This window comes from Melopsittacus undulatus, chromosome 3, assembly GCF_012275295.1.
Source record: "Melopsittacus undulatus isolate bMelUnd1 chromosome 3, bMelUnd1.mat.Z, whole genome shotgun sequence".
Taxonomy (NCBI): Eukaryota; Metazoa; Chordata; class Aves; order Psittaciformes; family Psittaculidae; genus Melopsittacus; species Melopsittacus undulatus.
In genome coordinates this window covers 22,829,042-22,846,748 of record NC_047529.1, presented here as the reverse complement: position 1 = coordinate 22,846,748, position 17,707 = coordinate 22,829,042, and positions in this window count along the sequence as shown.

Below are 17,707 nucleotides of genomic sequence, written 5' to 3'. Positions count from 1 at the left end.
AGCCTATTTGAACTAATTGCACTCACTGGAACTGAATGTTCAGGTCCTAATTCAGCCTCTCATACCTGTCAAGTGGCATGAAACCAATCCTCGTGGGTAACCAACCCCTGTGTGAGGAGGTTTTGAGTGTGGGTAATTCCTGCCCGTCTACCTGCCACTGGGTTGCCACAATGAGGGACCGAGGTGGACAGAGAGTCTTCTCTGTGACCAAGGGGCATTATGGAGAAGTTTACTGAAGCCATTTGGAACTGGAAACCACCTGGGAAGCCAGAAGGCTGATATCCCCAGTACTATGGAGGTAGAAGTAGCTGTGTGTAGCTATAGAACTGAAGTCATCATATGCAGGGCTGGAAATGAGCAGCAGTGCAAAATCAGCACAAAGCATAAAACATAGGTAGCTACCTCCTGGCCAAATTTAATGTTTGGCACATTCCTGAGCAACCTTTCCCTTTAATAACCTCTGGAGTACTCCAAGAGCTGGCTCCAAGAGTTGTCAGATGAGTTGGTTCTTGAGCTTGCCCTGTGCAGACACAAGGGATAAATCACAGAGACACATGCAGTCTGGGGGGGTCTGCTGGTGTCATCAGCCTGCAGCTCTCCCACCACACTGCAACAATCCCTGCAACCTATCTTGTGACGGGTTTGGGGTGGCCACATTGTGGATTTCTGGGTGCTGGCTGGAGACTGACACACAGCCAGAAATGTCAGTGATGCTGAGCAAAGACTGAATCTCGCCTTGTGTCTTTATCTCCATGTGATACATGCTGGGAGGAAGTGGAGGATGTGTCAGTGCTGGGAGTGATCTCCCTGAAGCAGTGGAGCTGAGGAGCAAACTGAAGACTTAACATGAAGTGACTGTGCTCAGCCAGATTCTTCTGAAGAACCAGTCATATTCTTTGTCCCTGCTCTTGAAGAGGTTTGATCTTGTTTCCCCCAGGAGCATCACTCAGGAAGAGTGGAGGCCCTAATAGGTGGTTGTCTTTAGGAGCTGTGCCCCCTGCCACAAAACTACCAAAACAGGGACTTGACAACTCCCAGGGCTTCTGTTTCTCTCAGGTTTGGTACCTCCTTAATTAAAAACTCCCTAGGTATCAAATAGCTTTATTTTTTTTTGTGTGGTTTGGCAGCCTTCAGGAAGGGAGAAAGGAAAACAACCTCTCTTCTACTTGCTAGCAGGAATATTTACCTAGAGACACAGCCTAATCCCACTTTTAAGCAAACAGATCAATATTTGCTTTTTACCATGTGGAAACTTGCTGTTAGCATTCCTGTAACAGAAATGAATAAATATTGATGTTATGTCTGGTATAAGTAGCTATATTCTGCTCCAGTTCAGAAGAGTCTGTTTACTCCATCAGAGAGGTTGTTCTCATTTTTTACAACTGTACCAAATTTTATTTTAAAAATGAAGTTATACTGAATATAGAAAAGAAATAATGAACGGATAAATAACTGCACAAGAGCAAACAGGAATCAGCATGGACTCCTGGAGGCATGGAGGCTAGATTCATTGTCAGGGAGGGGAGTGCTTGTGTTAGTGCTATCCCTTTGCCTGACTGCCTGAACCTATGTATCTCAAATTTCTCAGGTCACGAGATTGTTCATATTTGCCTACTTTATAGCCTCTGCTAGGAGCACTAATGCATCATTCCTTTAGTGTTTGCTTTTAGGAAATACATAGCATTAGACAGCCTACAGTCTACACAGACAAGGTAAGTAGAAAGTGGGAGATAACATTATCGTTATACGTATTTATGGGCTGGGAGGATTAAGGGAAGGAGATAAAGGGACATGTCCGAGGAAGTCTGTGGCAGACAGAGCAGTTAAAGACTGATCTTCTAAGACCCATGATAGTGTCCTCCTTGTATGACCACCTCTTCCATGAGAACACCCTTATCTCACTGGGAGAAATGACATTTGAGGAATGTCAATGAGCCCTATAACAGGACCTTTCCAAAACAGAGATGTATTTTATACTTTTCCCTGGCAAGTTAGTAATGGTGACCCAATAGATCTACCACAGTTATCAGTGCTGCCTTTGGTTTGCCAGGCATGTGGGAGCCAGCAGAGCTGGACCAAGCTCCATCTCCAGTGGTGTCTGAGGAGTTGAAATAGGATGAAATACCTTTACTGTACCATCAAACCAGAACAGCGAACACAAACCATATCCACATCTCTGGTTTGTGTTCACCCTCCTGAACACAAATTATCTCCCCAGCTGGGGTTTGCCATGCTTCCAGCACAGGGCAGTGAAAGGGGGATAAACTTCACTACACATATCCAACTAAGAGCATGCATTTAGTGATTTGCAGTGGAGCAGAGCTGCTGGGCAGTTCTTAGCACTGCCACAACCTGACTCTGTCCCAGAGCTGTGCCTGCTGTGTGCTGCAATGGAAGGACAGTAGTCTGCTGACACTTTCCACACATAACATTAGCAGGTTGATCTCAACATTGGTTCGTGAGCATACATATTCTAATGACTTTTCCTCTATTTTGTACAGTCTTGAACTCTAGTAATAACTACTGATGCCTACCTCTAATATTAGTAGCAGTGGCACTTGATGATGATTTGAAGGCAGCTGCTATTGAGAATTGCCACAACCAAGACTAGGTGATGGACTATATTTCCTGGACCTGTAAATATCTCACTGTAATTTAATCTCCAAACTGGTGTCCTTGCATGGTCAGATGTTATCTATGACATGTAAACAGCATGTTGTCCCCTGACTTCTTACTTCCCTGATGTACCTCTGTGCATTAACGTCACCTTGTGTTACGCTGCCTTACCTGACAGCGTCAATGGTTGTGCAGTAACATGATTTGGACAAACAGGGGGTTGGCAGTAGGTGCTCCTAGAAACAGGAGTGTAGTGTTGTATACATGTCTGGTGCCAGCGGGAGGTCAGGGTTCTCAGCGAAGCTCTCCTTTGAAATTCATCTTGCCACTATCCCTGAATGACCATCCTGCACCGTGACTTTAGCACATCATTAGCAGGTATTTTAATAGCATGGTGTCAAAAGCTTAACCAGTCACAGAAGGGCTCCCTTCTCTTGCTCCCCACATTGCACTTGTGTTCCCAAACTTATCCTGTCATGCTAGTAAAAGGCAGAGACTGTGCTGTGTGTAACCTTGGCTGAAGCAGAGATTGAAGCAAAGGGGTGCTGCCCCACATCCTGCCCGGGGTGGCAAAGCTGGCTAGGAGTGGTGCCATGGAAGGACACGGGTTTAATTATCAAACAGAGTGCTCAGGAGCTGGAACATGTCTACTGCACAGTGGCACAATCTGAGAAGCCATTTAAGGTCTCAGCTGAAGAACAAACAGAAAAGATAACCAGGGATTACGAGGCTGTTTGAGATCTATGTACATATACTGTTTTGACAGCAGAAATTATACAGTTTTTGTTGACCTGCGCCCTAGAATCTGTTTGAAAGCAATTCTTGCATTTTATCTGAGAAACTGATGGTGGAAAACATTGCTTGCATGGAAAATATTGTCTTGGACGTCTCTTGCCCAATGCTGTGTTTCCTAATTCTGATTAACCAAGCTAATACTCATACTTCCTTGGCACTTCCTGCCTGTGAGTTCCCCTGGTGCTGTCTCTGATTGTTTGGACGGGTCTGCACTGATGAGTCAGGGCTGAACAGTTTGTGATGGACTGATAAAAGGAGGATGTCACTTTAAGCAGCACAAACCATGTACCAGTCTATTCCACAATACTTTCACCAGTGGTTGAGGAGGAAAGTGGAAAAGGGAGATACAGGAAGAAAAGAGGCAATATGAGGAAAAGCAGGGCATAGATGAGGGCAAAGAGCCAAGACATTGAAAAAAAACCCTTTTCTAAAGCAGAGAAAAGTACTCCCACACAGAAATCTGCTCTGCTTTGTCCTGCTTACTTAAGAGAAGTGCTGCAGGCTTCCCACTTTTTTTTCCCCACTAAAAGAGCTCTCTTTTAGTTACTGATGACAGCATGAGAGAACAAGGCTGTTTCAGCACATTGCTCTTCCTCACAGTTGGGCTCAACCTGCTGCTTGCTCTTCTCTTCTTGGGAGAGTGAGAAGGTGGAGGCAGGGGATTAGGGCTCCAGGGCATCCCTCTTGGGAGGTGAGGAAAGGCCATCAAGGAGGTAAGAATCTAGGAGGTGGCAGATTTTGCCAAACACTTGGTGCTCTGTTACTGCCAGGGTCTAACATTGTGGGCAAGGCAGGATCTGTAAGGAGAGGAAGAAAAGTCTCGGCTGCTAGAAGCAGATTCTCCTGTTTAGGCTGGTTTCACTGTCCTCTGAGATGTGTAAGCAGTGGTCAGTGGTGCTCATGTGGTAGCAATAGCATTACTGCACCTGTGGTGGGTTGAGGATTCTGCTCAGTTAATCTAAGAAATTAGACTTGTCTTTACAAACATGGTTTGAAAGGGAGAATGGCAGCTCTTTTTACATGTTATCAAGTTGACATATATTTCTCTGTGTCTGAGATCCAGCAGAACCCAGGAAACCCCTTGCTGGGGACTCTGACCTTTGCTAGACCTACGTCTGTGTCCTCCCAGTTGTTTCTCTGTTCAGTTAGCACTGAAAAACCTTCTTATGGAATGATTATGGCAGACCATTTGCTAGTCTGGATCACTTCCTGCTTCTTGCAGATGTATTCGTCCTTCTGTCTTCCCCCAGCACTGTTAATGCCAGGGCCATAACTGGGCTTTCATTTTTCCAGTTCTAAGAGCGGTTAAAGCTGCAGAGGACACAAGAGTTAGAGCCAGGCCAGGCTGTTTCTCTCACCTTTGTCCTGAGACTGATTTTCATGTGCATACTATTGTGTTAGAAAACTGCTTTCATGGAAGATATTCCTAATATGAGAGCAATTGAGACCTCTGGCTGTGTTCTGTCTACCCAGTGCTGGCCAGACACATTGCTCACTGGACATGACAGCCAACTGGGTGGTAATTTGAATCTGTTTCTCCAATTTTGACCTCTGCACTGTAGTCTGAATTAGGTCTCTTTTACCCCTGACATAACTCAGGTGTCACTAATACATCCCCAGGTCTTGAGTGCATGGCATTGCTGATGCTCTACCTGGTCAGCAGTTCACTCCTCTCTCCAGCCAGGTGTGTGTTCAAATCCATCATACAGATGGGACATTATAAGGCTACCTGCCCTTGAATGCTTATGGCTACAGTCTGGTCCTAAAAACAGGGTAGATACAGAGAAATTGCCTGGTGGGAATAGTCCATAGTTCATGCCTTGTCCAGCAGTCACTTGCAAAAGCGTTAGATAGTCTGAAGACAAAAACTGTGCCAGCAATGGAGCCAATATCCTATCCATATGGAAGGCTCCAGGCCTGTGTCCTGTTCCTATTTATCTTCCTAAATCAGACATGTCTCAAATTATCTAACTTTAGTAAGCTATGTACGGGAAATAACAGTTTAATTTTCTCTAGAAGACAAAGCCTCACCCTGGCAGTATTGCAGATCCTATCTAAGGCTCCATACAAAGCCCAAGGGCTCTCGGTAGTAGAGGGCTGCACCTGCATGCTAGGGGTGCTTGCAGGCAATAGGCAGCACTTGTGCTGCAACCTCTGTGGTCTCTTGTTCTTAGATATTTTACAGACACATCAACTCAAAACCAAGCAGTCACATTTTTATTGGGGCATCTTGGACCTCACCAGTTCTTACAGAGCAGGATCTGGGCAGGAAACATCATCTTCAGAAAGTACAGCAGCCTGAGTGGTCAAATGAGCTGTGGCAAAATGGGGAGTAAACATGGCTGGTGCATAACAAAGTGGTGTCTGGTAGCAAATTCCTCCTATTGTAAAGAAAACTGAATCTTACCCTTGTTTCCTCAAATCCTCTCTGTTTCTCAGCTAAGCCCCAACAATTTCAAGCATCCCAGGCATGCAAGGAAATACTGCTGACGTCAGGCAGCCAGAGGCCAGGGGGAGGGGATGGAGCTCAGGAAGTCTGTGCCCCTGACAATGAAACAGATACTGTGCAGACAGTATATTCTGGGTCATAAAAGGGTTTCCCTGGTGCACAATCTGAGACTATTTTCTATTTAAATTCCCCAGCTGTAGCCTGAGGAAGGGACAGCAGAGCACAGAGTGAATCATCCATCCTGTCCAAGAGAATCCCGAGGTGAGAGATTTCCTGCATTTGGAAAGAAAACAAGACACACAGTCACTGCTGGTGCCAGAGGGGAACCCAACACCATCTAAGGGAGATCTCGATGAGGTCATCCCAGAACCCAGATGTAATGCTCATTTGTCATTAATTCCTCACACTTGGTAAAAGAAGGGCCACAGGTTTTCTCACTGCTGTTATGCTGGAGTAGGTCCACAAAATGGGTACAGGTTGCCCCACCGCAAAGATCAGCCACTGGGTTGTAGCAGTGGAGAAGGTGGTTCTCAGACACAGGCACCATGCCCTCCCTGACCACCAGAAGCAAGGGGAATCCCCTATGCCATGAAGGCAGACTGTAGTCAAGGCAGTCAAGTCCATCCCTGCAGTGGTTCATGAGCTGCATAAATATTCTACTACCTGCTCATCTCATAAAAGGACTTCTACTGCAAATTATTCATAAAAGGAAAGAAGCTTAAAGTTACAAACCACTGTCATTCACTAAATCAACACTGAACCTTGTTCATGCTTAGTACATAAGGAAGATTTCAGCCACAGGGGTGCTTAAAGTGCTGTCTGCAATGAATAAAGTTGTGAAGATGATAAAATATAGGCCATCATTAGTTTCTCTACATCTATTTAAACACAATTATCAACACTCAAGTTTTTCATTTGTGCTGAAGGCTAAACTCCATGTAATTTTGTATGTTTGAAATGGGATTAAGGGTGTGACTTTCAAAATTTTTGGGGTTTAGTTTTCCTCTCATTGAACCACTGAGCATTTCAGTGGAAACACCCCGAGGAGCACAGAAAAGCAGTGTGTGTCTTACCAAAAACACTGCAGTCAGACATGCAAAATGCTGAGCTGCTAAAAATTCAGTGCACTGAATCAGTCATGCTCGCATCACTTTGATAAGTTAATCTTTTGCAGTCAGGATTCATATGGGATCAGACAGTTTTTGTTTGTGCCACTCCAGTTCATGTCAGATGGAAAAGACGTCATAGGTCACCTAGTCTGTCAGGCAGAGACCATCCTACCAACAGATGTTTTGAGAACTTGGCTTGTTTCCTAGTGAGAAAAACACAAACATTTTCTGTAGCAGATTATGCTAACTTCAAAAAACATCTCCATTTATTTAGCTAAGTTTTGCATTATCTCTGAAATAAACATTGTATTAACTATGAACTTTCATAACAAGTCCTCTTTTTTTTATTCGTTACATTAGAGGTAAATCTACTTGAAACATTTGGTAAACAGATAAAGGAAAATATCTGTGTCTGCAAGTGTGCTACAGATGCAGTCCTCACTAATGGTGTCTTTATGGGAGAAGTTTGTAAATGTTTGACAGGAGAGGTGGGATTTGTCCAACCAACTCCAGATGCTCACACTGTAAATTTCTGCCTATGAGCTAAATGTCTAGACTGTTTTTATAGTCAACGGGGAAGTACAGGCACTTCAGGATGTATTTTTCGTTACCCTAATGTCTACAACAGCTCTGATATTGCACCTGAAAGTGCCTGTTTCTTTCCACTGGCTGATGGGGGAAGGTTCCAAAGGGAACCTGAAGTGGCAAGCACTGGTGCAGATGTCCAGGCTATGTCTGCACTAGAAAACTAAAATACCAGGGATTATTCTCTGTCACTGGAGAGGCAGGGAATGGCATTAAAAGCTCGTGACCTCAAAAGTAGTGAGGTTGCCCCAAAGTGACTACTATCAACCCAACCTGAGCTTGCTAGGCCTTTGGGGGAGCACTAGATGGCCCAAGCAGAAATAATGGTGGGGATGGTAGCAGCTGGGGTAGTCTAGCACTGTGGATGGCCAAGCTACAGAAGTGAATCCTATCAAATGTTTTGAAGGTGCTCAGGTTGTCTTCTGATGCCTTCACGGCCTGTAAATGTGAATGATTTGGTTGTTGCTTGGATGCTGTTCATGTTTCTTCCGCAAGGATGATGGTTGCTGGTTAATATTTGGCTTCTCTGACCTTTCTTCCTATCTTTCCTTCATGAAAATATTTTTTTCCACTGCCTCCAGCTCTTTCCATAAACCATGCAGGGAGAGGACAGCTCATTTACCTCTCTAGAGATTTACCTAAACTAATTTCCCTCTAGTGGATTTGTGTTGATGGAAGGATTAAGCTTTTCACTTGCTATTTAGTGATTATTAAAATTACTGGGGATAGAATTGAGAGATCAAACAATGCCTTTGCTAAACCCAAAGGGTTTCCTGAGTGAACTTTTGCTGCCTCTTTGAAGTCACCACATGGCTCTTCCCATCCATACCAGAGCCAACTGACAACTGCACCCATAAAAGCAGCAGCATCCTTTCATAAACCCTCAGTCTGGCTGGAGTATTATCTGTCACTGCAAAGAAAAATCCAATCCTTTTTCTCATCTAGATTTGCATAGTGGAAATACGCTATGTTTGTGTGCTATGTTTATTTTTAGCACAGTAAAAACTGCTTATTTGTAATCTGCTTAATTATTTTTATGCAAGATTTCTCATTTTTCATCTTTCAGTAGCCCTTTCTTATGCCTACAAGACATAAATGTCACTGTCATCAAGAGCTATTACTGTGGCTATGTACCATGTATGCTTATCTTATCAAAGGCAGATTCTGATCAGTTTCAGTGGTGCAAGTATAACATGACCACCACCAGTTTCTCTCTGCTAGGATGGAACTAACACCTGAAATAATTTCATACAGTTGGGCACCTGATTCTTCACATTTTCTCAGTCAGACTTCTCCATACAACAGTACAAATGAGACAAAGTCTGAGCCCAGACACTGAGTAGGACAGAAATGAAAATAAAACTCAAAAGCAAGGAATGGATGTTTCAGTTCAACTGTGACACAAAATTCAATAAAAATGTGATGTGAGAATCTGAGTGGAATTTAGCAATCCTGACATGACATTACAACTACTTCTTTCTAGCTTTGAAGTCTTGCACTTTGATGATGCTTTACTGAGTATTTTTATACATATGCCTTCTCTTCCATGTAAAAATATCAGTTTTCAATTAAGGACTCTTTTGTAGTGAGTGGTTAGATTTTATTCCTGAAGCTTTAAAACAGAAGTAAAAATATTGATAGGGAGAATTATATGCAACAGAAAAAATTCCTGAAGAGGAGTTCATGGAAATTGGTCTCCAGACCAAGTTTTGCACAAATGAGAGGTGCCATGAAAAAAGATAATCCCTATTAATTAAACCTTTTGGTGTTAGAGAACAAATGGAGGCACATCTGAAAGCTGAAGGGATTTGTAATGTGACTTGGTCTTTTTGCCTCTAGGTCAATGCTTCAGAGTTGCTATGGGCAAGTAGTGCCTGAAAGCCATTATTCTCTGACAGCTGTTTGCAGACCTCTGGGAAATGAGTTTGTGTTATCTTGCTACCAGTGGTAGAGTGACTGATGTAGTATCAAGTAATCTATCCTCCCTACAGGGAGTAATTGATATTTTCCTGCATCGTAGCAAACAGACTGAAGCTAAAACAGGCAGAAAGCTAAATTATCATCCTGTCATTGTATCACCTGCCTGACTCCACTTCCATTCACTCCTGCCCTCCTGAAACTTTAGCTTGGTTTCTTGACTGGTAGCATCAGCATGTGCAGAGCTCTCTGCTGTGTTTGTGAGCACATGACCATGTTAAGCAGAGTGAGAAAGGCAAGTTTAGACTAGCCACTGAAGTAAAATATGAACAAGTTTCAGATAAGGGAAAGCTGGATGAATGCATTTGGACATTCACAGAAATGTAGAATCGTAGGATGGTTTGGGCTGAAAGAAATCTTAAAGTTCATACAGTTCCAACCCCCTGGCATGGGCAGGGACACCTTCTACTAGACCAGGTTGCTTCAAGCCCCATACAGCCTGATCTTGAACACCGCCAGGGATGGTGCAGCCACTTCTCTGCCCAACCTATGCCAGTGCCTCACCACCCTTACAGGGAAAAAATTCTTCCTAATATGTAAGAACTTCTCATTTTTGCAAACCTTTTGCAATATTCTCTTTGGAGACCTGGAAAAATATCTTGAAACAGTTAAAGTTATCCATTTGATTTATATAGGAAAAAGCAGATTTAGTGGCAACTCAGTTACAGTCAATAAAAAGGTTAAAATGCTAAGGAGCTTTTAAAATCCAATGGAGAAAGGCATAAAAAGAAGCAGTGGCTGGAAACTGAAGCCAGACAGCAGTCTCATAAACTGTAACTCCCATAAAGCACTGTGCCACTAAGGGAACATTAAGTTTTATGTTCATCCTGACTCAAAACAGAACATTGTTTTGAGTTGACAGCTATGCCACTGACTGCAACAAATATTTAAGCACTGGGACTATCTGAATGTTGTGGTCAGACTCGAAAGGTGTTCAACCAGCCACCACATAGTCTGAGCCACAAACAGTTTAAACTAGGGATTCAGTTACATAAGTGCCTGATGTCATTTTAGGAGTTCTGGGAAGTCTGAGAGATCCACACAGCACTGGCCAGGCATGACACAAGAACTACAAAAAACCCTCTTGGAGTAGGAGACAGAAACTAGGGAAGATACATTAGCGAGTTTGCAAGGGTGCTAGACTAGGATGAGGAGGTGGCTGAATCTAGTCCCACTTGTCCAGAATCCTTTTACAGCCAGTGGACAGCTATAAGTAGGCTGTCCAAAAATGGGGGTTTGAAATAAATCTGATGAACAAGAAAACATCTATTTGTGTCCCTATATTTCAAAGGAGAGCAGGGAAATTGCCTCAGATGTTGATACCTAACTGTAGGTATCTAAGGCTAAGTGAGATAAATCCAACACTCAGTGACTAAATGAAACACACTGCTACATTAACAATGTTTTTAGATATCTTCTTGGAGACTAAATTGTGAGATTTTAATTTTTCCACCTGACTTTTGGACAGTAATGAAAGACCAAAGGTCAGAAATTTCCTGTTTTCCCTTCCCTTAGGCCAAGCTCAGCAAAACAACTAGACTACAAAAGCTGCTTGAATGTTTCCAGTGAAAAACACCACATACACTCATTGAAATTAGAAATGTTAATTCTTCTATCAGAACCATCCCAGGCTAACTTATGAAGTTTGGTGAATACACAGACAGTGATGTGTGAGCAGACTTCTTGCTACTCCTCAGAAATCTCTTTGCTTGGATATAGATTTCCCCAGTTAGATAACAAATCCCATGTCAAAATGCATGTAGTTGTGTAATGTCAAGCATGAGACTGAAGTGAAGCAACTGGGAAGGGGAAGAAAGAAATAAACCAACCAAAGTAAGGGAAAGGCCACAAGATCATTTGCTCCAGTGGCCTTTGGTATTGTGTTGCCGCTGTAGCTAAGGCAACATAAACCTTCCCTAACTCCCTCCTTGGCCTCCCCAGACATAATAGACAGTAGTCGCCTTTTAATGACTGTACTTTCTACCACTCCTGTGCAAGAACAATATCATAGTTTAGAGCTGAATCATGAAGGAAAGTGCAGGGAAGTGGCAGTAAAAACAAATGTCATGACCAAGACTTGTAGAGGAGTGGGACACTGAAGCCAGCCAGATGCGGGCAGGGCAGCAGTACTTTGCCCCTGAGCACATCAGGTGTGTAGTACCACACCCTGCAGACACAGCCACTGGACAAGCTAGTGCTGCGAGTGAGCAGGGGTACACAGAGGTCAATGTTATTTTTAGAGACCTAAAATTAACATCTTTCCTGAGTCACTGAGGAAACATTTGTTTGGGGAGGTTTCTGCTAGGAGACACAATACCTTTAAAGGTGTGTTTACCTGCTCTACATGCTGGTCAGGTGTCAGAAGGCAGTCATACTTAAAGAAAAGCCAGTAACTGAATCAGTCACAAGCAGGTCTTTTAGGACAAGCAGATTATCACATTAAATTGACAAGTGCTAGACCCACAGGCCAAGATGTTCCTATTGACCTCAAAGGAAAATAGGCCACAGTGTGGCCTATGCCATGGCTTCTCTTTTCTTTCTCTTTTCTTGAAAAGGTGGTGAGGGTGGGTTTAGCTAAGATCCCAAAGTTCATGTCAGAAGTATGGGGAAGGTGCACCGAAGTCTCTACTAGTAAATTGCAGTGTTATGCCTTTGACCTGGGCACTAATACTGCATCAGCTGCACTCTTAAACTGCTAAAAGCCATGTTTAGGTTTGTTTGATGTTAATTTGTCATTTTCAAACAACTGCCAGCACCTCAGGGTCACCAGAAGCCTAAGACCATCCCCTCCTCATTTGAAGGTCAGCAGGACTCAGTGGCTCTGGCATGGCTCTGGACCCAACCAGACCATACCAGCTGCCCTCAAGAGCAGAAAACGTGCTCTGGCAGCATTTTGTTTGCTCTTTAGATGGAACTGTGATGTGTTTTTAAGGGGACAGCAAGGCCTGTAATTGTGTTAGAAAGTGTTATGTGCAACTCCCTTCTACCTCATAGGCTTCCCCAAAGCTGATTAACTATTTAGAACAATCTTGCCTACACTAGGATTTTAACAGTTCATTATAACTCCTGGAGTGTCTCTAGAAATTGAATTATTGAAACCCCCAATCAACAAAAGATGCTCTTTTGTCCCGGACCTTATGGTGGATGGAGGGACAGGTGACAGAGTTGGCAGGAAATGGGGTGTTGAATGCACACCACATTTCAGTGATGATGATCCCTCTGCTACCTCTTGTACTTCACTGATTTATTTAAGGTGTGGAGCACACCTTGATCCTGATCCTCAACCACCAGCATTTCTTTTGTGTTCAGGGCACTCCCCTAGGGAGCTACAGTGTGGACTTAAGTTCTTGGGGCACAGCATCTACAGGTGCTTCTACATGGGCTCTCATCTGATATGGCCTCAAGATGAATTCTGCCAGCTCATCACAGAGAGTGAAACTGCACTTTCATTTGATTGTTGAGTGCTCAAGGTGCTTGAGAAATCTCCCGGGATCCAGGTCTTAGCAGAGTCAAACGGATGGATGTGTAACTCCTGCCTTAGCCCCAGGGCCTGGGAGCCCTCTCTGGCCCTGAAGCTAGGGCAGGAGTTGCATATCCATCTACTTGATTATCAAGACCAGAGCACCTCTTGAGTCAGCTCACTTTCAGATGCTACAGAAACTTAGAAGCTGAACGGGAAGGCACAGATGGACTTCAGATACCCCAGGGTGAGGCAGGAGTTGCAGGCTGCAGTTCTGGATCTAAAAAATGCCTCACTTTTGGGAATCTTTGGTTGCATCTGCTCTTCTTGGGGCCAGAGCACTGCAGAGTGTCTCTCAGCTAATGTCACAGCACCTCATCATGCCAAAGGGCTCACCTGAGCCCCATAGCTAAGGTTTCATCCTTTGACTTGTCATGATGGGAAGGTTGCTGGCTGGATCCTACCAAGTTATGGATGGAGATCCTGGCTGGGGTACATGCCCAAGCACTGGAAGGGGAAGCATCTCTCACTGGCACTCATCCATCCTTTCAAAGCAGCAGAGCCAAGGGAGTCATGTGAAACCTAAGCACACAGTCAGCATTTAAAGGCCTTCAGCACTTAAATGATTGGCAGTCACTGTTTAAAGTAAGAAAATTAATTTTCCCTGCTGATAGCTACCGGAGGTGCTCCACTAAAAATGTGCTTTTATCTTTGGGGTTTTTTGTAGGTTATGTAAGAAAGTAACAATTTTGGAAGAAAAAGTCCATGAACAGCCTAACCTAGCAGAATGAAATGGCAATTATTATATAGTCAGACAGCATGGAGCCTGTGCTTTTAGTGCAATTAATTCTGTCATTGCTTAATAAATTCATTATGCTGGCATAGTCAAGACTGAAGTTTAACAAGCACAATGATGAGGTTTCTTTTATGTTTAAACATCTTAACATTCAGATTCTTAAAGAGAAATTTCGCCTACTCTAAAACATTGGCTGCTGAGTAACTGAAAAAAGGCAATTGCAAAAATATGCTTTTTACAGATATAATGTTTTCATTTATTTGCTTTGATTATGCCTCACAAAATTTGAATTATTTTTTTAAGATACACATTAAATTACCTGAATATTTAGAACCTCTAACCCTCTGAAACAAAAAGGAAATCTGCTTTACTGTGCCAGCAAATGATTCTTCCTTTTGTTTTGGAGCTAGATGGGAGTACCACAGCAGAGAGACAGAGTGACATCCCAGAGTCCCCACAGACCAGCCTGTTTCTCAGCTTAGTGCTGGATATGAAGGCATGGCTTGCTCTTAAGGGACATACAAAGACTGCAAGAAGTGAGCTGTTACGAACCTTCCTTGCCCAGACACTCTTTGCTCAATGTGACATTCACAGAAACAATAAAAGCCTCCTGAAACCTGGCTTCCCATGGATTAGTCACAATTTCAGATGTCTCAATGCTCATTTTGCTATATGCGAGCAGCTACCGAGCAAGGTGAGCAAAGTATACCAGCAACAACAGCCAACTGATCCACACAACTGTATTTGATGCCTGCTACTGCTGAAGCCAGGACAGTGACTCACACACTGAGGGTATTTATTAATGCCTGCAGCACCTGCAGTTCAAGGCAATGAGCTCCTTCTTAATAGTAGTTACAGCTTTGAATGCTCTCATCCCTCAGTCACCTTGCTCTCCAAGGACTGATCCCAGTGACAGCTGGAACATTGGCATTTGTCAGGACTTGCCTGAGACCTCATATGCAGTTTGGTCACTGCACTTGAAAAAGGATGTAGAGCAGCTAGAGTGGCTTCAGAATTTTGCAGCATGGATGTTTTAAGGTCTAGAAGAGAAGGTTTGTGGATTGAGGTCTTGGGGAACATCAGTCTGAGGGAAAGATAAATGTTTCAAATAAGGTAAAAATGCCCTTCCCAGAAAGGGGTCAAGGATTATGGACTTCAATGGCAGCAAAAGGATTTCAGTTAGAAATTATGAAAAACTTTCTCAACCTCAAAATACTGAAGCACTGAGTTGGATGCCCAAGGGAAGCTGTGTATTTTTCATATCACGATCTTTTTTTGAGGACAGATTAGAGAAGCACCTGTCAGGATTACCTTCAGTGCTGCTGATCCTGACCACTCAAATCTCCTTTCAGGGGATTTTCTCTGATGCTACTATCCCATGGAAATTTGTCACAGAAAGTCATCTCTCCCCAGCAAGTGAGGTGAGGCCACATGGTACTTCTGGGTGTGCTGTAGCACCTCTGCAGCGCACAGCAGCACTACTGAGCTGCCCAAAGAAGTGCAGAGCCCACAGACAACAGCACAGGAATGCAAAGCTGGAATTTGAAAGCCTTAATTGATGGTGCAGATCTTGAGAGGGGTGTCCTGCAATCCTTAAAGACAGCAAATGGTCAAGACCTCGGTTTAAGTGCCTGATCTGAAAGAGGGGAGTTAATGATTTTGGCAGGGAATCAGGTTCATGGGAATTGTGTATTTCCACTATGGCTCAAAACCTTTTCAGGCTCTGGAGAGACCATAAATTGTGTGCCTTGATGATACATTTCTGTACAAGGACTTGCTCCCCAGTAAGCCATTGCAAACTCATCTATCTCAAATGTACCTGAGCTATCACCACCAAATGTAGTTTGCTCAGTAAGCCTTGATCCATGATGTCTGCAATAGTTTGGAACACTGAAAACAAATGCATCATCTGCTAAATGTCTTTTCTTATATGAATGCCATGGAAATACATACTCTTTATTTGGGTCCTGCATTTCATTTGTCATCTGTAGAGTGATCGATCCTGTCTAGGTATAAATCCTGTTCAGGATAAATCCTGGACAAACCAAGCTCACAGCAGATGAAACATAGCAGAAACAATTCAAAGTTTCCTAGTACTACAGAGGCAATGGAGCTGACATTTCCATTCAAATACATGATATACACATCTGTACAGGTGTACAAAGAAAATGGGAGTTTCTCCTGGAAACCCCTTTTCCATTGCAAAGTTTTCACATGCACTGGAGCTGGGCTGAAACTGCACCTCTTGCATGTGCCTCTGTAGGGATAGCTGCATCCAGAAGCAGACCCAACAAGAGAGGTTGCCTCTGAAGAAGGTGTGCAGACCCAGAGCACAAGGTGGGAGGGGAAGAGGCTGTGCTGCACCTTCGTGCCCTCCTCTCCCTTGAGCACCCAGCACAGGCTGAACTGGGGAGAGATGCTGCCCTTGGCCAGTTTTCTTCAGCATCTCACACCATCTTTGAGGCAGTGAGGAGCACCAGCTAGGCATATTTTGGTTGTGTGAGCATTTTGGCATGAAAGCCTTCCTGACCATATATAGTGTGTTTTAGTTCGGTAGAGCTGACTCCACAGAGCAAACATTATCTGGATTTATACACACATTTTCCAAGGGCAGACCTATGGCCTTAGAAGCACTGATACAGCAGACAAAGATGGGACAGAGCACAACCTTGAATTCTCAAAATCACACCAGCTCCTTTCTCTCTGTGTTCAGTGATGCACCACCAGCCTCCCTTCATTCTTACCATAAGAGTCACAGCTAATCCTGCACAAATAGAAGGCTCCATGTTTCAGTGACCCCCTGCTTTACAGTGCTGCAGAGAGACCCTCTGTGAGCCTGGGTATTTCAGGGTACCTCTGAGAATCAAAGGCAATAAAACTTCCTTTTACATCATCTGTTGCACTGCCTGATGTTGGTGTTTGCTATGTGTGTTTGCCACAAACAGTTCCTACAGTGTAGGAGAATTAACCAAGCCCCAGTGGCATTATCAGCAAATAGTTTTCACTAATATTTCTCTCATTCCGAGGCAATAAACAAAGAAGTAATCTGGCAAAAAAACTGTGGGAAGACAGACCATATTTCTGATCCATCCGAGACTGACATCATCGTCTCCAGGAATTCCTCCTATGCAGGGAGCACAGAGCAACCCCTGTCTGAAAGGTTAATAGGGTTATTTAAACTTGGGTCATTGTACACAGCTGGGCAAATGAATCTGGCAAAACTGAGGTAGCAGTGACCTCTGGCAGTGAGACTGGGAGGGATGAGAGGTCGGGATTATTGTCCTGGGCTACAAACCACTGCTAACAGTGGTTAGCAGTGAAAGAGCTGGTCTGATTGTGTCTTTTCCAACAAAGACATCTGCAGCCTCTGTCCTCCATCACAGTCTCTGGGGTGGAGGTATGTGAGTGACCAAGAGGCTACTCAACCCCAATGCCCGTTCCATTTGTCCCACACATTGGGAAATAACATTTGTAAAGCTTTAGGAGCCATTTCTGGTTTGCAGTGTACCACAGGAGCTGCTCCAGCTGGCAAAGGTGACACCAGGGTGCTCATCCTGAAGGAAATTTGTCAGGCAGAGAGCTGGTGTCATGGGAGGACTGTGAGCAGGGTCTGGCTGCACATTCCTCAGCCCTGAGTCACCGGGGGCTGCCTGCTGACCCCTAACCCCACTCCAACTCTAGGCACAATTTTCCAGACTTTCTTCAGTGGGAGAGAGGGTTTTCTGAAAGAGAAGTGATAAAAGCAACCAGTGAAGTCTATAAAACACTGTTCCTCTAAGGTGACACTAGGGCTTGATGGGACGTGATTCACAAAAGAGCTTTTCTCTTCTCCCCCCCAAGTCTGGGGAGGTGCAGTGTGGCCCAAAAAGCAGCACATTTCCCCAGTGATGTCAGTAATCTGTAGAGCATGCAGTGAAAGT